General features: G+C 43.9%; 1 protein-coding gene across 7 annotated transcripts in view; it reads left to right on the top strand.

Moving 5' to 3' along the window:
- The window catches only part of LOC126351455 (leucine-rich repeat and immunoglobulin-like domain containing-NOGO receptor-interacting protein 4), a 2,189,427-nt gene that overhangs the window by 734,924 nt on the left and 1,436,122 nt on the right, over nucleotides 1-18,381 (top strand). For 5 of the 7 annotated variants that reach the window (XM_050002606.1, XM_050002610.1, XM_050002605.1 and 2 more), the window contains one exon: nucleotides 4,650-4,689. The exons of the other annotated variants lie outside the window; for them this stretch is intronic. The gene's annotated coding sequence lies outside the window, so the exon portion shown is untranslated. The remainder of the gene's footprint in view (nucleotides 1-4,649; nucleotides 4,690-18,381) is intronic. 7 annotated transcript variants of the gene reach the window in all.

An 18,381-nucleotide genomic window follows, 5' to 3' on the forward strand; every position in this document is an offset into this window, starting at 1 on the left:
TGTGTGTCTCCCTCAGTCGCGTATTGTGTTGCTGCATAAATTAGTAGCGTTTTTTCCTAACAAAACAGATATACATAAGAAAGAATTTAGTCAAAAATAATATATCTCCTTCACTGTTTACAACTGTCTGCCAACTCTAGGTATCTTTCCGATTCCATGAATGTAGAAAGCACTTGGCTTTTAGGCGAAGAACTCGTCGAGTCATGTTAGGAGCGCATTTTCATTCGGGAGGGAATTCCTTGAAGATTTTTCAACAGAGGGGTGGAAAAGGTGAAAACCTGAGGGTACAAGATCAGGTAAACAAGATGGGTGCGGAATACTTTCCCAATCTAACTGCGGTCCAGTATTATTAGTCAGTGTAGAAGACTGCGGGTGGGCGTTATTGTGGAGTAGCAGCACTTCATGCATTCTTCCTGGCCGTTGGTCTTGGACTGCTTCTGCAAGACATCTCAGATGTTGATAGCAAATGTCAGCAGTGACTGTTGCAGTTCGGGGGAGGGATTCATAGTACACCAAACCATCGATGTTCCACCAGATGCATAACATTATCTTTTGTGGATGCTCACAGGTCGTTGTACGAGGAGATGGTGCTTCGTTTGCTCTTATTCATTCCTTTCGTTTCTTCACTTTGGCATAAGGACAACGGTTCTCGTCGCCAGTAACGCTGCAGGACTGGAGCCCTTTGATGATGAGCAACAGATGGCCACTCGCTGATTTTTGTGATTTTGTCTTAGAGCATGTGGTACTTACTCATACACCCAATTTCTGAATCTTCACCATTGCATGCAAATGTCGCGCAATGGTGGAATGGTCACATTTCATTCATTTACCAGTTCTCTAGTACACTGACGAGGATTATTGTGGATTAATGGGTTCAAATGATCTTCATCAAACCCCGAGCACTTTCCCGAAACTGGAGAGTCACTAATGTCAAAACGATCCTTCTTAAAACGTGAGAACTATTTTCTTGCGTGCACTGTCCAATGGCATTATCCCATACACGGCGCAAATGTTTCTTGCTGCCTCCGCTGCAGTCATCCCTCCATTGAAATCAAACACAAGGGTATGTCGTTAATGTTCCGATTTTTTTCACTTGGCACTCTATTTTCTAGCGTCTGCAGCTCCACTCACTATCTCCAAGTGACAAAGGTCAACATATAAACAGAAATAGCAACAGTAAACTACAAACAGAAAATTAAAATGGATAAACCAATCCTTAGCAACCGGAATAAAAACATGCAAAACAAAAACCCTTCTGATGTATGTACCAGCGTAATAATATAGTGTCTCAAGCAACCTCCAACCACTTCTAAGTTTTACAAGGATTAGATGATGATGTTTAGTTTGTGGGGCGCTCAGCTGCGCGGTTATCAGCGCCCGTAAAAATTCCCAACCTTTGCTCAGCCCAGTCTCCCCACTTTTAAGAATGATGATGAAATGATGGAGGAAAACACAAACACCCAGTCATGTCGAGGCAGGTTACTAGGAGTAGGAACTTGCCTGAGAACTTCCCGTCAGAATAGCTATTAGAAGACAAGGGCTGATGTACAGTGTTGTTAGAGTAATCCATGCCTACAAAACCAAAGATGAGAGTAATAAAGTGGAACGGCAGGAAAGACAGGTTCGTGTTAAGGAGGGAGTAAGGCAGGGGTTGTAGCTTACCTCTACTGAGATACAGCAAATGCTCTACACCGAGAAAGAATTGAAATTTCTTGAAGAGGAAGGGAAAGGGATTGTCCGACGAAATAACCCTTGTGTATGAAAGTAAGAGAGGGAAAGATGATTGAGAATGAAAAGGAGAACAGCCACTTGTGTGAAATCAAAATTGATAGTGGAAGAAGTAATGGAATTCTCCTGTGTAGAAGGTAAGGAAAGATTTCAGAAGTAGTGTTGCGCATATGAAGCTGGCCTTCTTTTACAGAGCTCTGCTTTTATAAAATTTTATTGCTGAATTGAAGAGCTAGTTCCTGGAAATGTACGCCTAAAGGTACAGCATTGTATGGAACCTTAAAATTGTTCACCGAAATGAGGAGGAGAAGGAATAGGTAGAACTGTAAGTTTTGTGTTATTGAATAATGTTGCAAATGAAATGTGCAGACAAGGTACGAAATCAGGAGCCGCGCGTAGTGGCCTCGTGGTTTGAGGCGTCATGTCACGGACTGCGTGGCACCTCACACCAGAGATCCGAGCCCTCCCTCGGGCATGCGTGTGTGCATTGTTCTCAGTATAAGTTAGTTTAAGTAGTGTGTAAGTCCGGGGACCGATGACCTAAGCAGTTTGCTGCCTTAGCAGTTCACACACATTTGAACATTTTTTTGAATCAGGAGCTCCTGAAAGAGCCGCGAGGATAGAGATACATGGAATATCATTACCAGAAATTGGAACGGTTATTGGGACCTCTGCTGCTGTAACCTGGAATAGTTAATTTGGCCATGTGCTAGAGAGGGAAAACGGTAGAAGTACACATGGACTAGAATATTCCAAGCGATTTCAGAGGAACTTCAGTACATTAGCTACCTCTTGATGGAAAGGACAAACTAACAAAGGTGGAGTACTCTTACTGTAGTGAACTCATGGTATGCATAGTGGACGTAACCTTGATCGCCAACATTATTTCTTTTCATTATCGTAATTTTCCGTGATAGAGTTCATTATTGCATTTGAAACCCATTACATTGCATTTAAAACCCATCACATTGCACTAAATGAAGAACGAAACTTAAACTGTCGCAGAACATTTTGATATGGACACACATTGACCATATCTTCTGACCTTTATTTGTACTTTGGCGATGTTTTATATAACGTACTAAGAAGTCGAAATCAGGTACAGCACCACTCATGTGATCAGATTTCGAAAAATTCAGTAAAAGAATTTCAAAACGCAACTATTATTGTATCACATTTTCTGCTAGGTGTATCTTCTACACCCCCTTTTCACAGTCCTTAACATATTCTATTATTTCCACAATACTGAGAATTATTCCTAACCCGTGTAGCACAATACATTTCACTCATTACGTGTCTCGGGTGGATAAGAGGGCGGAAGGAGATCTTCCATGTCCATTTTCAATGAAAAAAACCTAAATTGCGTTGGTTGTGCTCTCTCTCTCTTGCATTAGTAAGCTTAATAACGAAGAAGGTCTCTTCAAATCCGTATTACTGCTTCATATGGCAGAAGACATTGTTTACATGTTAATTCCTTTAACAGTCAGTGTGTCATACGGATACGAAGCCTTATTTAAATTGTGGCGAAACTTATGTGCCTCCAATAAGATATAGTGGAATTCTTTTCTTCCTAGAGAATTTCATTGAGACAGTTTGTTATTAAATTATATTAGAGTATCAGCTAATTAACTGTGTCATCTTTTTATGAGACCACCTGAAATCCTTAGGCAGCAGTGAATTAGATCACCCCACAAAAACAGACCCTTAGATTTGTACTGATTTTCGGAAAACTTGGAGTGCAAGCCTTTACCATCTAGTTAAGTCACCAGAAGATCAAAACGAACTACCGAATAGTTTAGACGAGATATCTGCTTGTTGCCTAAGTTGCCAAGTCACCCTGACAATATAAACTGTGAGGCTCTTCTCAAGACTACTAAAAAGTTCCCTTAAATTTTGGCTCATGATAAATCACGCAAAAATATGTTGACAGTTAAGCTGATTACCTAATGACTGCAGTTACGAGTAACTTCATTTGGAAACATTTTGAGCAAGATGAACAAGAAACTGCGTTTTATTGGCTACATGTCAACTAAAGAAGCTGCCTGCACTACGTTTGTGTGTCCTTTCTGGAACAGTGTTGAGTGATATGAGATCCCTACCAGATAAAATTGACGTAAGACATAGATAAATTTCAAAGGAGGACAGCTCGTTTTTTATAATCAAGAAATGTGAGAAATGGTTTCACGGATAAGAGAGTTAAGGCGGCAATCATTCGAACAAATACGATTTTCGTTGCGCTGAGATCTTTTCACGAAATTTCAGTCATCAACTTTCTCTTCGTAAAGCGAAAGTATTTTGTTGACTCCTAACCACACGGTGCGAAATGACTATTGCAATAAATTAAGAGAAATCAGGTTTGCACTGTGTTCACGTCTCCCTCGTGTTGTGCGGGAGTAGAACAGTATAGAAATACTCTGAAGGCGGGTCTATGAATTTCCTGTCAAACAAGTTAGTATGAACGGCAGAGTAACGTTTTTGATACAGATGAACGTCTTCTACTTGTATAGAATGATGAGAGAGAAACCATTTTTTATTTCGTTTTTCAAAGAGTTTATGTGGTGATACCATTATTCAGAAAGAAGATTTTGTTTTATCACGTAGTGTCCCGTTTTATTTAAAACGAAAATGGAACATTTATTGTGGTTCGATGTAGCGATCAGGAGTGATTTACGGTGTCTGCTTTTACGCGTTGTACTTGAAATCAGATGCAATGAAAGCTATTGCTCTGTCAGTTTCGGTATGTGACTTACTGCATCGCGTAATGGAGAAAATTTCATCACGTTACGAGCTCAATACCGACATCTGATGAAATTTCAGCACGAGAGTAAATCATTTTCGCAAACAAAAAGCAGCGGCCGTAATAAACTCTAGAGTGCAATCTGCGGCTGGCGCTGTATTTTCATATTTCTCTTTAATTGCAGGTCGCCCGCTCTCTGGCGTCCGCGCATCGGTGGACGTGAGGTATGTATATGTACAGTTTCACGCTGCGCTCGGCTGACAGCAGTATCCAAGGTTATCAGTGACCCAATTTGGCTGCGCCGATTTGTGGTTTATAGGTGCAAATATAATTAAACAGCCAGAATCGCTGCAGCGTAACAGCTTCACACGTCATAATACCTACGGACCGATGCACACTGAAACTATGCCGACTTGTCTCTGGTGCAGAGATTCTCTGAAGCACTGGACCAGGGCATCCAACGGACAGCAACATGTTGATACGTTGGTGGCACAAGGAATTTCCGTCACTAATCTACAAAATGTCGTCACTTTGTTTATAAAGAGCACAATGTGTTCTGGGGAACCATCTTTCCCGCTTGTGCAACTGTCAGCTACAGACTCACGCAGTTCGGGTGAGTGGGAAAAGGGCTGTGTCCAGTCAGGAAATGTGTCATACCGCGGATGGGATAGATATGTTTTAGTGTTTCCCTGGTGTTATGGAGAAAGCTGTATAGTCTCCTACCCTTATCGCTGTGGTTCTTCCCACCCTGCCAGGTATCCAGTCGCCATGTCTTTAGTTGGCGTGTCGCATGTAATGATACACCAGTGATCTCAGAATCTGGTCTTGTCAAGCCATCTTTAGCCAGTACATAGCCGCTCTGTATCTTATCGTGACATCTATCGGGAATACTCCAAGCACCAGGCAAAGTGCTTCGTTCAGGTGCTACCACAAGCTCCCGACAGTCTCAGTAAGACGCTACTCTGTTCACTTCTGAGAGCTGTCCTGTTTGCTAAGAGGCTCAGTTTGTGAGCCCATGAGCCGTCCGGTGTGGCCAAGCGGTTCTAGGCGCTACAGTCTGGAACCGCGCGACCGCTACGGTCGCAGGTTCGAATCCTGCCTCGGGCATGAATGTGTGTGATTTCGTTAGGTTAGTTAGGTTTAAGTAGTTCTAAGTTCTAGGGGACTGATGACCTCAGATGGTAAGTCCCATAGTGCTCAGCCATTTGAACCATTTTGTGAGCCCATGTACTCGCGGCGAAGCTTAGTACCGACGCGAAGAGAGCGCAATGGTATATTCTTGTGACAAGGGGACTCTATAATGGTCTGAATTTAGTCTTGCCAGCTTATGGAGAATTTTTTCTGCTTTGTCTGTCGTGATCTTTGTATTTCTAGAAATTTAATTTTTCATCTGTCTGTTCCCCAAGATAGCGAGTGAGGTTTGGTCGTATCATGTTCGTGTCCCCTATTTTTGCAGTTAGATTCCTTCGCAGGAATCCTTTCAGCAAAGTGTATTATATTTTATTTTCTGCTATCTTTAGTTTTTTGTTGTTGCACCACGGTGTAATGTGTATCTTGGATATCATTGACGAGCTCCCGGGAGACATGAATCCTATCCAGGCGATTCGCAGAGTGGCCCGTCTGACCTGTATAGCCTTGCGCATTGCCATGGCGAATCTCCCATGTGTCACAGAAAGAAATGTCGCGGACGACAATGTACACTTCCTGGCAAGGGTTTAAGTGTGAATCTTTCCTAAGCAAAACAAACTGAAGTCGCCGCCAAGCAAACAGTATTCGTAGCGGCCAAAAGGATGGGCAGAAAAAATCTCCTCGGGGTAAAGCTCTGTACCTTCTATGGCCAGAGCTCCATGGGGCGTACACGTTTACAATGCGGGTAAGTGCCATATCCTCGCGAAAGGCAGGTAAATACCTTCACCTGATATGCACTCACGAACGTCTCCAGGAGAGGCGTAATAGGAGTAACCGGCCACATCCGACAGGGCGTCCAAGTGATCCTCCTGAAGCAGTACGACGTCGATGTCTGAAGCCCAAATTATTTGCTGCAGAATTTGGATTTTCGCCCGGGTACTAATGTTGTTGATGTTAATCGTAGCTACTTAGTACGTTTGAAGATGTGGACCGCCACGTGGGGGAGTTCGGCCGGATAGCAAAAGGGAGGTAGCCGGCAGCGTCGCTCGCCCGGTGTCCCTGAAATCCGCCGCTGCTGCCGTGCGTTTTTTGCTCCGTCGCGGGTGCCGCAGACCTGGGTCCTGTGCTTCCCCGACGTCGTCGCTCCATGCCGATGTCGTCGGCGCCTCAGTTGCGCCCATACGATCCAACGCAAACACCAGGGCATACGGTCCACCTCTGTTGTGACTGCTGGTTGCGCACCCGATCTTCATTATCGGAAGACGAAGGGCCTCCCAACGTTCCGCTACAACAGTCGTCGTAGGAACGATGAATGCTGAAAATTCCGTCGAATGGTCCAGCACGGCGTTGGCAGGGGTCGATGTGGTAGGAAGAGGGAGGGACGCAGGCGCTTCTGCTCCGTCGGACGCCGAGGAGGGGCGTGTCATTTGTCACAGCTGTGGGCCACCACGCAGGTGGCAGGCAATGTTGTTGGTGGTGTCTCTCTCTGCAACTCAGCGGGCGACAGTTGAGTGATGGACATTTGCAGGCATTCCGAACGGAGACGACCCTCCCTCCCACACCCAGAGCAGATCCTGGATTCACCATTGTATTTAACGCCCGCTGAAGCCCACGGATGTTTATAGCGGACGGTACGTCACAAAACTTTATTTCTTTGTTCTGGTCGGCACGACCTTCTCTCAAAATATGGAAAGTAAACAGTTTGCAGTAGAACAGGCCCCTGTCAGATTTATCAGAAAAAGTATCGCTTATAACTTTCGGCTCGGTCGTTTCCAGAGCAGATTTTCTCACCTCAAATTAATACGAGGCGCGTTTATTTAAGTAAGTACCGTTCTGAAATTAAAAGAAGACGTGTTAAGATATATCAATAATTTCATTTTGACATGAAAGCATGTACCTTAATCTATTTTTCTACATAATTTCCGTCAATATTGAGGCACTTGTCATAACGTTGTACCAGTTTTTGAATACCCCCCCTCATACAAGCAGACGCTGACAGCCCAGGTATTTCTTCAAGTGCAGCAAAAGATAGTAGTCACTGGGCGAAAGATCGGGACTGTACGGAGGATGATCTTGACTTTCCCATCGAAAAGATGTGATGAGATCTTTGGTCTGATTTGCCACATGTGAACCGGCATTGTCTTCCAGCAAAACGATGCCCTTGCTCAACTTCCATGGACTGTAGCTTTGATTCTGGTGTGACGTAGGCCACCCATGTTTCATCGCCCGTAACAATTTGGCTTAAGAAATCATCACCGTCGTTGTGGTACCGTTCAAGGAAAGTCAATGCACTGTCTAAACGTTTGGTTTTGTTTAAATCCGTCAAAATTTGCCGTACCCAACGTGCGCACAATTTTCGGTAATTCAAGTGCTCTGTCACAATGTCATACCAAACACTACGAGAAACATTGGGAAAGTCATCCCGCAAGGAGGAAATCGTGAAGCATCTGTTTTCTCTCACCTTATTGTCCACTTCCTGCACCAAACTTTCATTAACGACCGAAGGACTCCCACTCGTTGGCCGAGCGGTTCTAGGTGCTACAGTCTGGAACCGCGCGACCGCTACGGTCGCAGGTTCGAATCCTGCCTTGGCCATGGATGTGTGTGATGTCCTTAGGTTAGTTAGGTTTAAGTAGTTCTAAGTGGTAGGGGACTGATGACCTCAGAAGTTAAGTCCCATAGTGCTCTTGAACCATTTTGAACGCCCACTCCGTTGTTCATCATGCACATTTGTGCGGCCATCTTCAAACGCTCTCACCCACTTTCTTACCATTCCAACACTCATAATGTTTTCTCCATAAACTGCACAGATCTCGCAATGAATATCGATCGCTTTTAGGCCTTTACCACTACGAAATTTAATAACAGCCCGTACTTCAGTCGGTGGGACTCACAATTATCGGAGGCATCTTAAATACTCAGTACACAACGTAAACAAGGAAGAATCCAACTGCAACGGCGTCAGTGCGTAGATTAAGGTACAGGCTTTCCTGTAAAAATAAAATTATTGACATATCTTAACACGTCTTTTTCTAATTTCAAAACGGTATTTACTTAAAAAAACACGCCTCGTACGTGTACCCTTTAATCAATCCTGAAAGTCTGAAACATCATCACGGAGTCATTGTGTATCGTACCGCGCTACACTACATCCTTTTTGCAACGGCAGTGTCATTATCTCTTTAGACATCATTTAGATTTAGAGTTTTGTTTTAACAATCTTTAGACTACTATGATTCTGCCTGCCACGCTGCGAAGATTTCCTGCTGTTTCAACGTCTTCATATATGTAGCACTGACACAAAGTATTTGTTCAAATCTCTGTCGAGGGCCTCCTCCTTTACAATCAGTACAGTCAGTTTTCAGCATTCTTCTTCTCTTCTTCGGATAGCGCATCTGGCAGGGCCGGGAGGTACTAGTACGTCCGGCCATCGGTTTGGGCTGACATTCGCTTCGTTTATCGCTTATCTTCTCCCCACATCGGACACTCCTAGGGGAGTGGGCCACGTCAAGGCTGTCACCGTTCACTCAAATTTGTTACATTTTCATGTTAATTAAGTTTCCCATCCTGAATGTGTATAGTACTGCAAGACATCTGGCACATCTAAAAATAAATAAATAAATCAGCATTCTTCTGTAACATCTCATCGTAAGCGCTTCCATTCTCTTCCCGTTTTCCCACTTTCAACGGTTCATTTCCATAGGCCCGCATAGCGCTGTGTTCCAGGCGTGTATTCACAGACATTCGTTTCTCAAACAAAGACCGATGTTCGATACCAGTAGACCTCTTTCGGCCAGGAATGCCCTCCGCCTATGCTTATTATACACGGTGGCTCTAATTGGACTTTCGTTACTTGAGCCATTGAAGACGGACAGCTGTTTATCATATCGGTGCCCAACCACATAGGAGTGATGTTCAGATTGGGTGCTGCTGTATTTACTTTGTTAGTAGTGTTACAATGATATCTTGCCTTTAGGCGCCGGTACTGTTACGGCGATTTAGGCTGAAACACAATCACCAGTGTGAATTACAGCTGCAGACAGTCAAAATGGGTCTCGACAAGATGAGCAGGGCCTTACACGTAAAACTGCTTCATCAATACAGTGTCAATGCTACCATTGCTCTAAGAGGGTATCGACACATTAAACCAACACGGAGAGATCCTTTTTCCGCACCGGGATTGAAGAAAATGATTCGGAAGTTCGAATTAACCAGCGATTTAGGAATTTCTCCTGGGAGGGGTCGGAGGCCAATTGCGCCACAAATTTTTGAAAAACTTATTATTGCCGTGGCGGAGAATGCTAGACGCAAGGTACAATCTTCAAGCAGTGCACGAGCTGTGTAACGACAGCTGAACGGTCTGCGCTTCACCGTACGAAAAGTGATACGAACTATAGTGAAACGGTGTTTCTACTGCGGTTCTAGACTGTCGTGGATGCATATGGTCGTCACGTTGAGCAACTTTTGTATCCTGTATGGAAACATGGTACCCTCTCAAATGTAAATTAACATGCGTTTCTTTCAGTGGGTCATTCTTTATTACAAATGTTTCCACGAAGTTTCTTTGTCCTATGATAAACCATTTTTCATGGGTGCTCACTCAGATAGCGGAAGTTTGGTATAACCTCTAATTCAATATTCGTCGCAGATGCATGTATTACTCTTACTTTTGTCACCATGAACAGCATGTTAAATAAAACCAAATATAAAACCCATTCCCATTCTGACACACACATCGAATGCGGGATTCAAATTCGCTACCTCGACCTAAGGTACACATACTTCTTCGACCTACTTCAAGATCGTGAGCGAGGTAGCGCAGTGTTTAGCATATTGGACTCTCATTTGGCAGGGCCGCGGTTCAAACCTGCGTCCGGCTATCCTGATTTACGATTTCCTTCATTTCCCTACATCGCTTAAGGCTAATTCCGGGATGACTTCTTTCGAAGGGCACGGCTGTTCTCCTCCATCCTTCGCTAAACAGAGATTGTGCTCCGTCTCTAATGATATCGTTGCTGGCGGGACGTTAAAAACTAGTCTCCTCCTCCCTGTTACAAGATATACATCTACATCCATACTCCGCAAGCCACCTGACGGTGTGTGGCGGAGGGTACCTTGAGTACCTCTATCGGTTCTCCCTTCTATTCCAGTCTCGTATTGTGTTCGTGGAAAGAAGGATTGTCGATATGCCTCTGTGTGGGCTCTAATCTCTCTGATTTTATACTCATGGTCTCCTCGCGAGATATGCGTAGGAGGGAGCAATATACTGTTTCACTCCTCGGTGAATGTATGTTCTCGAAGCTTCAACAAAAGCCCGTACCGAGCTACTGAGCGTCTCTCCTGCGGAGTCTTCCATTGGAGTTTATCTATCATCTCCGTAACGCTTTCACGATTCCTAAATGATCCTGTAACGAAGCGCGCTGCAGTCTATGGTAAACCATCACCAAGACCATGTCCAGAGTATCAGTGTTAAATCTTTGCGCTCTTCCAAATACTTGTCGTATTCGGGATCCATTGTCGCTTTCAGTGAATCTCACAGCAATCACATAATACTACCGTTTGTTGTCATTTACATTCTTATTAAATATTCCTTTTTTCCACGTAATACAGGACTGAATCGTAAAGAGAAGTGGAAGGAACAAATTAATTCCTTAGATATTCGAATTAAATCGTTTCCTAACAAAACGATTTAAACACGTTTTGTGAAGTACAGCAACAAGAAAAGCTAAACAACCCTCTGGAGATTCACCAGCAGATATCAAAAGGCAATATGTAACGGAGTAAACTAATCTCTTGCGTCTACGCTCTATACAGCAAAGTGAAAGATATAAGTTACTCTCTTTTTCACAATATTCGTTTACAAAACGTTACACTATTGTTTCCACTGCATAAATCTTCTTTTTTGATTTTCTGCTTGGGTTTCGTTTCAGATATCTGTTGAGCTGTACAAAATATAGATCCATTTTAAGGATCACAAAACTGCACCTGACACGGTGCTAATTTCTAATTTTTTTGTTTTGTTTTGTGAAGTAAAGAGCGAATTTTTTGCCTAATTTTAATGAGTACATTCTGTGGTTCAGTATTGTCTACACAATGAAAGAACAGCCTTAAAAACAGCGCACGGCTGCGTCTAATACTCATCACGTATCCCTGCATTGTCGGCCAGGTAAAGATGTAAGGTTTACTGAGATTTTTAACACACATTGAGAATCCTCTGCTGTTATGTATTTTTAAATTATAGTATTAGAAACCATGGCAGCTGCACTTGATTCAAACTGTCATTTAGCTATTACAGCACTTTTCTTCCTTTAATTTTTTAAATCTGTATCACCAAAAATTTTAAGCAAAATGAAAACAGTCACAGCAGATCGTAATCAAAAATAGTCCAGAAAACCGCTGGTTTAACTGTGGAGGAAGTTGTTGCATGTACAATATGACAACCTTATCGAAAATGCAGCCGCTGCTGCCATCCCTTGTTTTAAAACGCGGATATCTACCTATTGAAATTCTAGTTCGCAGTTAAATATGAGGTGTGTATACGACACAATGAATCCTAAAATTCTCCTCTTTTCTCAAATAAGAGACAAACCACCACATAGGTATACCTCTATTACATAGTCCAAATCACGACGGTGCTCTACATTCGCTAGTGTACTTGGAGTTTAATCCTTTCAATACCAAGGCGTTATGCCGAACACAACGACAAAAACAGTCTGTTTAGCAACTAGTTCATTCCATTCTGCGTTTCATATAAAAATACTTGTTTCTTTCGCCTAGTTTACTGTAGCATTACGTAGAATATGAGATTCTCTGTAACGACAAACATAGTCACTTACTTTAACGGCTGCTTTCCGTCAGAAAAAATTAGGGAGACAGTTCAAACAGATTGTAATAACAGTGAATGGTAAGGTAACCCGCACAGCAATTGTCGCCGCTATGACAGAAACGACAAAACGGCAAAAGTATGATATAAAAACGTCAAAAGGACTCGTTACACCTTTGGCTAAGAAGCTTTAAAACTCTGGAACTGTTTCAAGTTTTAAACGACTCATTCACGCTTCATTTGATGCCGTGTTTCTTCTGGCGAATGTTATTTATTATGTGCAACATTCATACGATGAGCGTTATAGCAGCCCCATTAATTATGCCTCTTCGAAATAGTTATAGTGGAACTGTAGTTAGGACAGTAGTGTTCGAGAGAAGCGAGACTCATCTCAGTGATTGTCCAATGGTAGGTTATCCATTGTTTCTCTATTATCATCCAGCAAATGACGCTAAGTTAATTTCAACGTCGGTAGGATCTACTTTCTCGTCCTACCTCCTCCATTTCTCAACTTATCTAACGTATCAGTAATGTAATGTGCCAAAAATTTTCGTTACGATTTTTTCGTTTCGCATTACATAGCGGAGCAGACTCAACTTAGTCTCGACAAGAAAATGGATGTTTAAACTTTGTAAAAGATATGTTTTAATGTGTATTCCTTTGACACGTTATAGTATCTAAAGACCGAGAGAAAAAGCTGACGAAAACCAGGTCGCAGTCAGAGATGCTCCATCAACAGAGCGAGTGGGTGGCAGCGCGGGTCTGCGACGCTGCAACCGCTGCAACTGCTGCAGCTGGCCACCAGAAACGTTAGTGAAGGTTGCTAAGAATGAACTTAATATGTACAAGGGTAACCTCCGATCTAAGATTGTTTGAAAAATGGTTCTTACTTCTTCTTCGATCATGGAAGGAGCAAGCGTGAGTAGTCGTTGTTAGGACGCTGTCGGGTAACGGTTGGTCGTAGTGGTGTATAACAAGACACTGACCTGTCATAATTTGATTCTGAATGCTCGTTCATCACCAGTAATAGTATACTGCGACAAGTTAATTGATATTAATTTGTTCAAGATTCACCAGCCAGTCTCCAAGTCGGCAGTTTTATTGATTGGATTAGTACTGAGAAGTGTTGGTTTCTGCGTGGCAACTCAAGCTGATTGCTATATGAGAGCATGATAACCTAGACTAAGAAGATAGCTATGAGAGCGTCCCTGTAACGCTACGGACTGTGGATTATAAATACGAGAATACCGTACGCGGTTATATGGTAGATACGTTGATGGATTTTGAAGAATAGTTGGTCGTGCCTGCTATTGGATGTTGTGGATGTTTCTTTTCTTTGGTTAGGGATTTACGTGAATGGTGGATAACTCATGCGTTAACTATCCAATATTATGGATAGTTTGGAGTATTGATCGAGTGCTCCGTAGAAGGTGACAAAGATGATACAATAGTGAGTGTAAAAGAAAAGGGATCCAATTAGGATTATTGTTATTGTTATTATTGTTATTATTATTGCGTGTTCTAACGTATTTGAAGAATGCTTGAGAACCCCACGATCACCTACTGAGATGAGACTTGCAGTTTTTAGGTCTGGAAGGCGCAACTTCACGTCATTGTACGTTAATACACCGTACCATGTATCGCGATTGTCTTTGGAAACAGGCTATCTCCCTATATTTTGATAGAATCAACGTAGGAAACGATCCTACCAAGAACCATTTAAAGGAGGGACGAACAGTGATTATCTTCCACGATTCAAGTGCTGTAATTGATTTAGTAGCTACAAGGGGTAGTGGATACTCGAATGTCAGAACATGAAGAGACCTGAATTTTACTAAAATCTTAAAATAGAATACAAAGTGGTGGTGAGACTTGCGTATTTTTGCGTTTAGTTTGTTTTCCGATTCAAAGGGAATAATTTATACTTGAACCAACCACTATAAACTGTGACCATACAGATTTTCAAGACAAAAATAAAATTATTTAACTATGTTCTACGTGCACCATTTGTGGTACAGAGAAAGTACTAAAGAAACTATTCATTCTTTTAGTAAATAGAAAGAACGAGATAAAGAGACTGAGATAAAGAGAGAGTTTCTTTACGGATAGTTAATTAAAATAATGTTAATCTCCTTTATTGGACTTGGCAAGGGCCAAGAATATAATATTACGTAAACACAGAAAACGAAAGATGTAGCTATACGTTATTTGCGAAATATATAATAACTGTACTGAATCAGACTTAGGCAAAAGAAGGAATCTTTCGAAAGAAAAATATAGTACAAATACTTAAAGTGAAGCAACATTACGAAAGAATAGGTACACAATAGATTTGGAACATTGGAATAAAATGATGAATTCTCAGTCTGCCAATAATATAGTCGCTGGTTCACAACGGAATGTAAATAAGACGTAATAATACCGCTGCTCCATCAGAAACTAACGGCATACAAATACATAATATTTCATGAAAGTATCATACGTCTGTATGATTATTAAACGAGGTCGTCCCCCCCCCCCCCCCCCCCTCCCCGTCAACATCCAACTCCATAAGATGTAGTGAAATCAGGAAGGGCTTGAGGTAGCACTAACAGGTGCCAATTCCACGGTGAGAAAAAGACTCCCCAAGTGCAGACATTGGATGACGTCGAATAAGGAAACAACACTCGTCGGTGCGCGTCGACGCGCCTGGCTAGCGTGCTGAGGCTGGCGTGTTGCTCTCTGCTCGCCTGGCGCCGAGAGGGGGCGGGTTCGCGCGCCTGTCCGCCGGCGGAGGATCACAATTTATCTGGCCATATTGCAGGAAGCGGGCTGAGAAGGAAGCCGGCCTGGGCCGTGCCGTGCCGTGCGGCCGCTATCAGGCGCTCTCGCGTGTTCGTGCGCGTGTGCGTGAGCACGCCTACGCCCCCGCCCCGCCCCCCGTCACTCCGTGCGTCAGTTATCGGTCGCGCCCGCTACGACACGCGCGGCCTGCTGCACGGAAACTCCGCGGGCCGAGCCGTTGCCTCGTACAAACCGCGCCGGCTGTCCCCTTCTGAGCGGGCGGCCCTCACACCGGCCAACAAGTGTGTCCCTTCTCTTGGAAACACCGCTGACGTGCAACGTCACTTCTCCTGGGGTTCGAACTCTCCTCAGTATAACATAGTGGTGGCTGAACATAGAGGCTAAACAAAGCAATGTGCTAGCTCGGAATGAAAAATAAACTCCCTTATGCAATCAATCTTGTGCTTTCAGGCGTTAAACCGTGTGTCGCGTCCCGGCACAGGTCCCGGATACCAATATAGTGTTGGTCCACCCTGCGTGGCGCAATCGGGACGTTGACGACAATTATGCGTTTGTGGTTCCCTTTAACTAGTCTTTATTACGGAGCTGAGAGGGAGTAGAATCTCATGAATTGTCTGAGGGCGTGTAGGAGGTGTAGATGCATTAGACAATACTTTCAGTAGGTAGCGGGCACAAGGGGGCAATTGGCAGCACTGAACTGTTACAACAGTAAGGTGATTTTTTTTTTCCTTTAACGCAGTTTATTGAACTAAAACCACAAAGGACATGTGAGGTGTCAGATCCTTCTCCTTACTCTGTACACTTCTATATATTCAGCCTTAATCTCCACTTCTCACTCCGTCGGAAACGACTACTCACGAGAACTACCACCTTTGAATTCACTCTTCGTTTAAATAATGGACCCTTGTCCTATCTCACAGGAGACTAGCACAAGCCAGTGGCTTGTTCCTTCCATTGCTGAAACTAAATGTAGAGGCTACTAGAGACAAACTGTCCCTGTTCAAAACTATTCCAATGCAAAACTTTTACTTAACTGACAGTTGTAGTTGCTTCCACCAGAGCATAGCCGTCTTCTCGTAGTTGCGGTTCCTATAGGCTCATCAGTAGCGGCTGCTACCTTTCGATGCTGCCGGGCCTCGTCTGCTTGTGCTCTCTTCAACTTCTGCGACGACTCTGCTTCTTGCTGCTCGTTGATGCCCTTAAATACCCATTTTGAAGGTCCGCCGCGCTCGGATGCAGCCCTCGCATCCGCTTTCTCTAACTTATTATTCGGTCTTCCCGGATATTTCGTCGCTGTGGACCTATATTGGTTTCGATATGTCTGGCAGAGTCCCGGGACGGAAAGTTCCTTCTCGCCCTCCAAGGTCCGAGAGACGCCCCGTTCGTATCCTCGACGTGTTTACTAGCTCAGGCTATTTGTACTGTGTGACACTTTCCCTTCGTGTCTGTGGAACTTCAGGTTTCACTGCACGGCGTCCGCGTAAGAAATTCTGGCTGAACCTTTACATTATGCGTTGCTAAGACTAGCTATGTCATTTTGTTAATTAAATCCTTTGGGGACCTGACACGAGCTGATGACTCCATTTTATTCCTAACATGTCGAAGACCGAGCCGGCCACCTTCTTCAGATGCTGCGAGCTGTGTTTTTGTGTGTCTCCAACCGTATTGTGAAGTATCGGTAGTACTGCGCCTCTATTTATAGCTGAGTTCCACCCCCTGCACCGGCCACCGTATTTCGATGCCCAGTACGTTTTCAGAACCCGCGAGAGTAGTCTGCGAAACGCGCATAATCTCAGCGTTTCCCATCTCTGGTGGATGTTATGGCTCAGGAGACCACAATAGATTGATTACTGGACCCCGTCGCCTTTCATTAGGCTTTCCGGGATCTTTATTTCGATATACCCCTTAACTGTGCTGTCCCGGAATGCGTTTGTACCACGCATCTCGTCTCGTCTCGTCGTACTTCATTCCTGTACCATATTCGAGACTGCGCTAGGTGGCTTCTGATATGCTTGATTATTTCATCTAGTTTGATTGCTGCCTACCTTGCACCTCTCCTCCATATGTATGCAAGGCAATACCCCTAAGGTTAACGGCCTTGCCGCACTGTCAGATGAGTGAAGTTAAGCACTGTCGGGCTTGGCTAGCACTTGGACAGGTGACCGTTCGGGTCTGCCGACTGCTGTTGGCAAGCGCAGTGCACTCAGCTCTTGTGAGGCCAATTGAGGAGCTACTTCGTTGAGAAGTAGGGACTCCGGTCACGAAAACTAACAATGCACAGGAGAGCAGTGTGCTGATCATATGTCCACTCGTATCCCCATCCAATGACAGACACGCCAGGGTAGCCGAGAGCGCTAACATGCTGCTTCCTGCACTCGGATAGGCGCACCGGACCCGGATCGAATCCACCCGGCGGACTAACGACGAGGGCCGCTGTGCCAACCAGTCTGGATGTGGTTTTTAGGCGGTTTTCCACGTCCCACTAGGTGAATCCCGGACTGGTCCCCATGTTCCGCCTCAGTTTCACGGCTCGCAGGCGACTGAACACATTCGCACTATTCCATGGGTTCCACTCGACGCAGACAGTTGTGGTACACTAATAGTTCCGTCCCCAGGGGTACGGGTAGGGCCAGGAAGGGCATCCGGCCACCCCTTCAAAATTAACATGCCAAATCCAATTAACGATGGCTGACCCTGCGTCACTCAAGAGATAGAATAGAATCCCAATCCAATGACACTTATCATCTGAGGATGACACGACGATCGGTCGGCACCTTAGGGCCTTCTGGGGCCTGTTCTGACGGAGTTCGGTTTTAGTTTTAATCTCTCCTAAGATTCGTCAGGCACATCTTTCTCTGGTGTATCGGCAGATATTAGCAAATTTGGTTTTTGAAATAAGTATATATATATATATATATATATATATATATATATATATATATATATATATATATATATTGTGTGTGTGCATGCATGTGTAGCAGCTACAGTACATCTACATCTACATCCATACTCCGCAAGCCACCTGACGGTGTGTGGCAGAGGGTACCCTGAGTACCTCTATCGGTTCTCCCTTCTATTCCAGTCTCGTATTGTACGTGGAAAGAAGGATTGTCGGTATGATTCTGTGTGGGCTCTAATATCTCTAATTTTATCCTCATGGTCTCTTCGCGAGATATAC

The sequence above is a fragment of the Schistocerca gregaria genome, chromosome 1, assembly GCF_023897955.1.
Source record: "Schistocerca gregaria isolate iqSchGreg1 chromosome 1, iqSchGreg1.2, whole genome shotgun sequence".
NCBI lineage: Eukaryota > Metazoa > Arthropoda > Insecta > Orthoptera > Acrididae > Schistocerca > Schistocerca gregaria.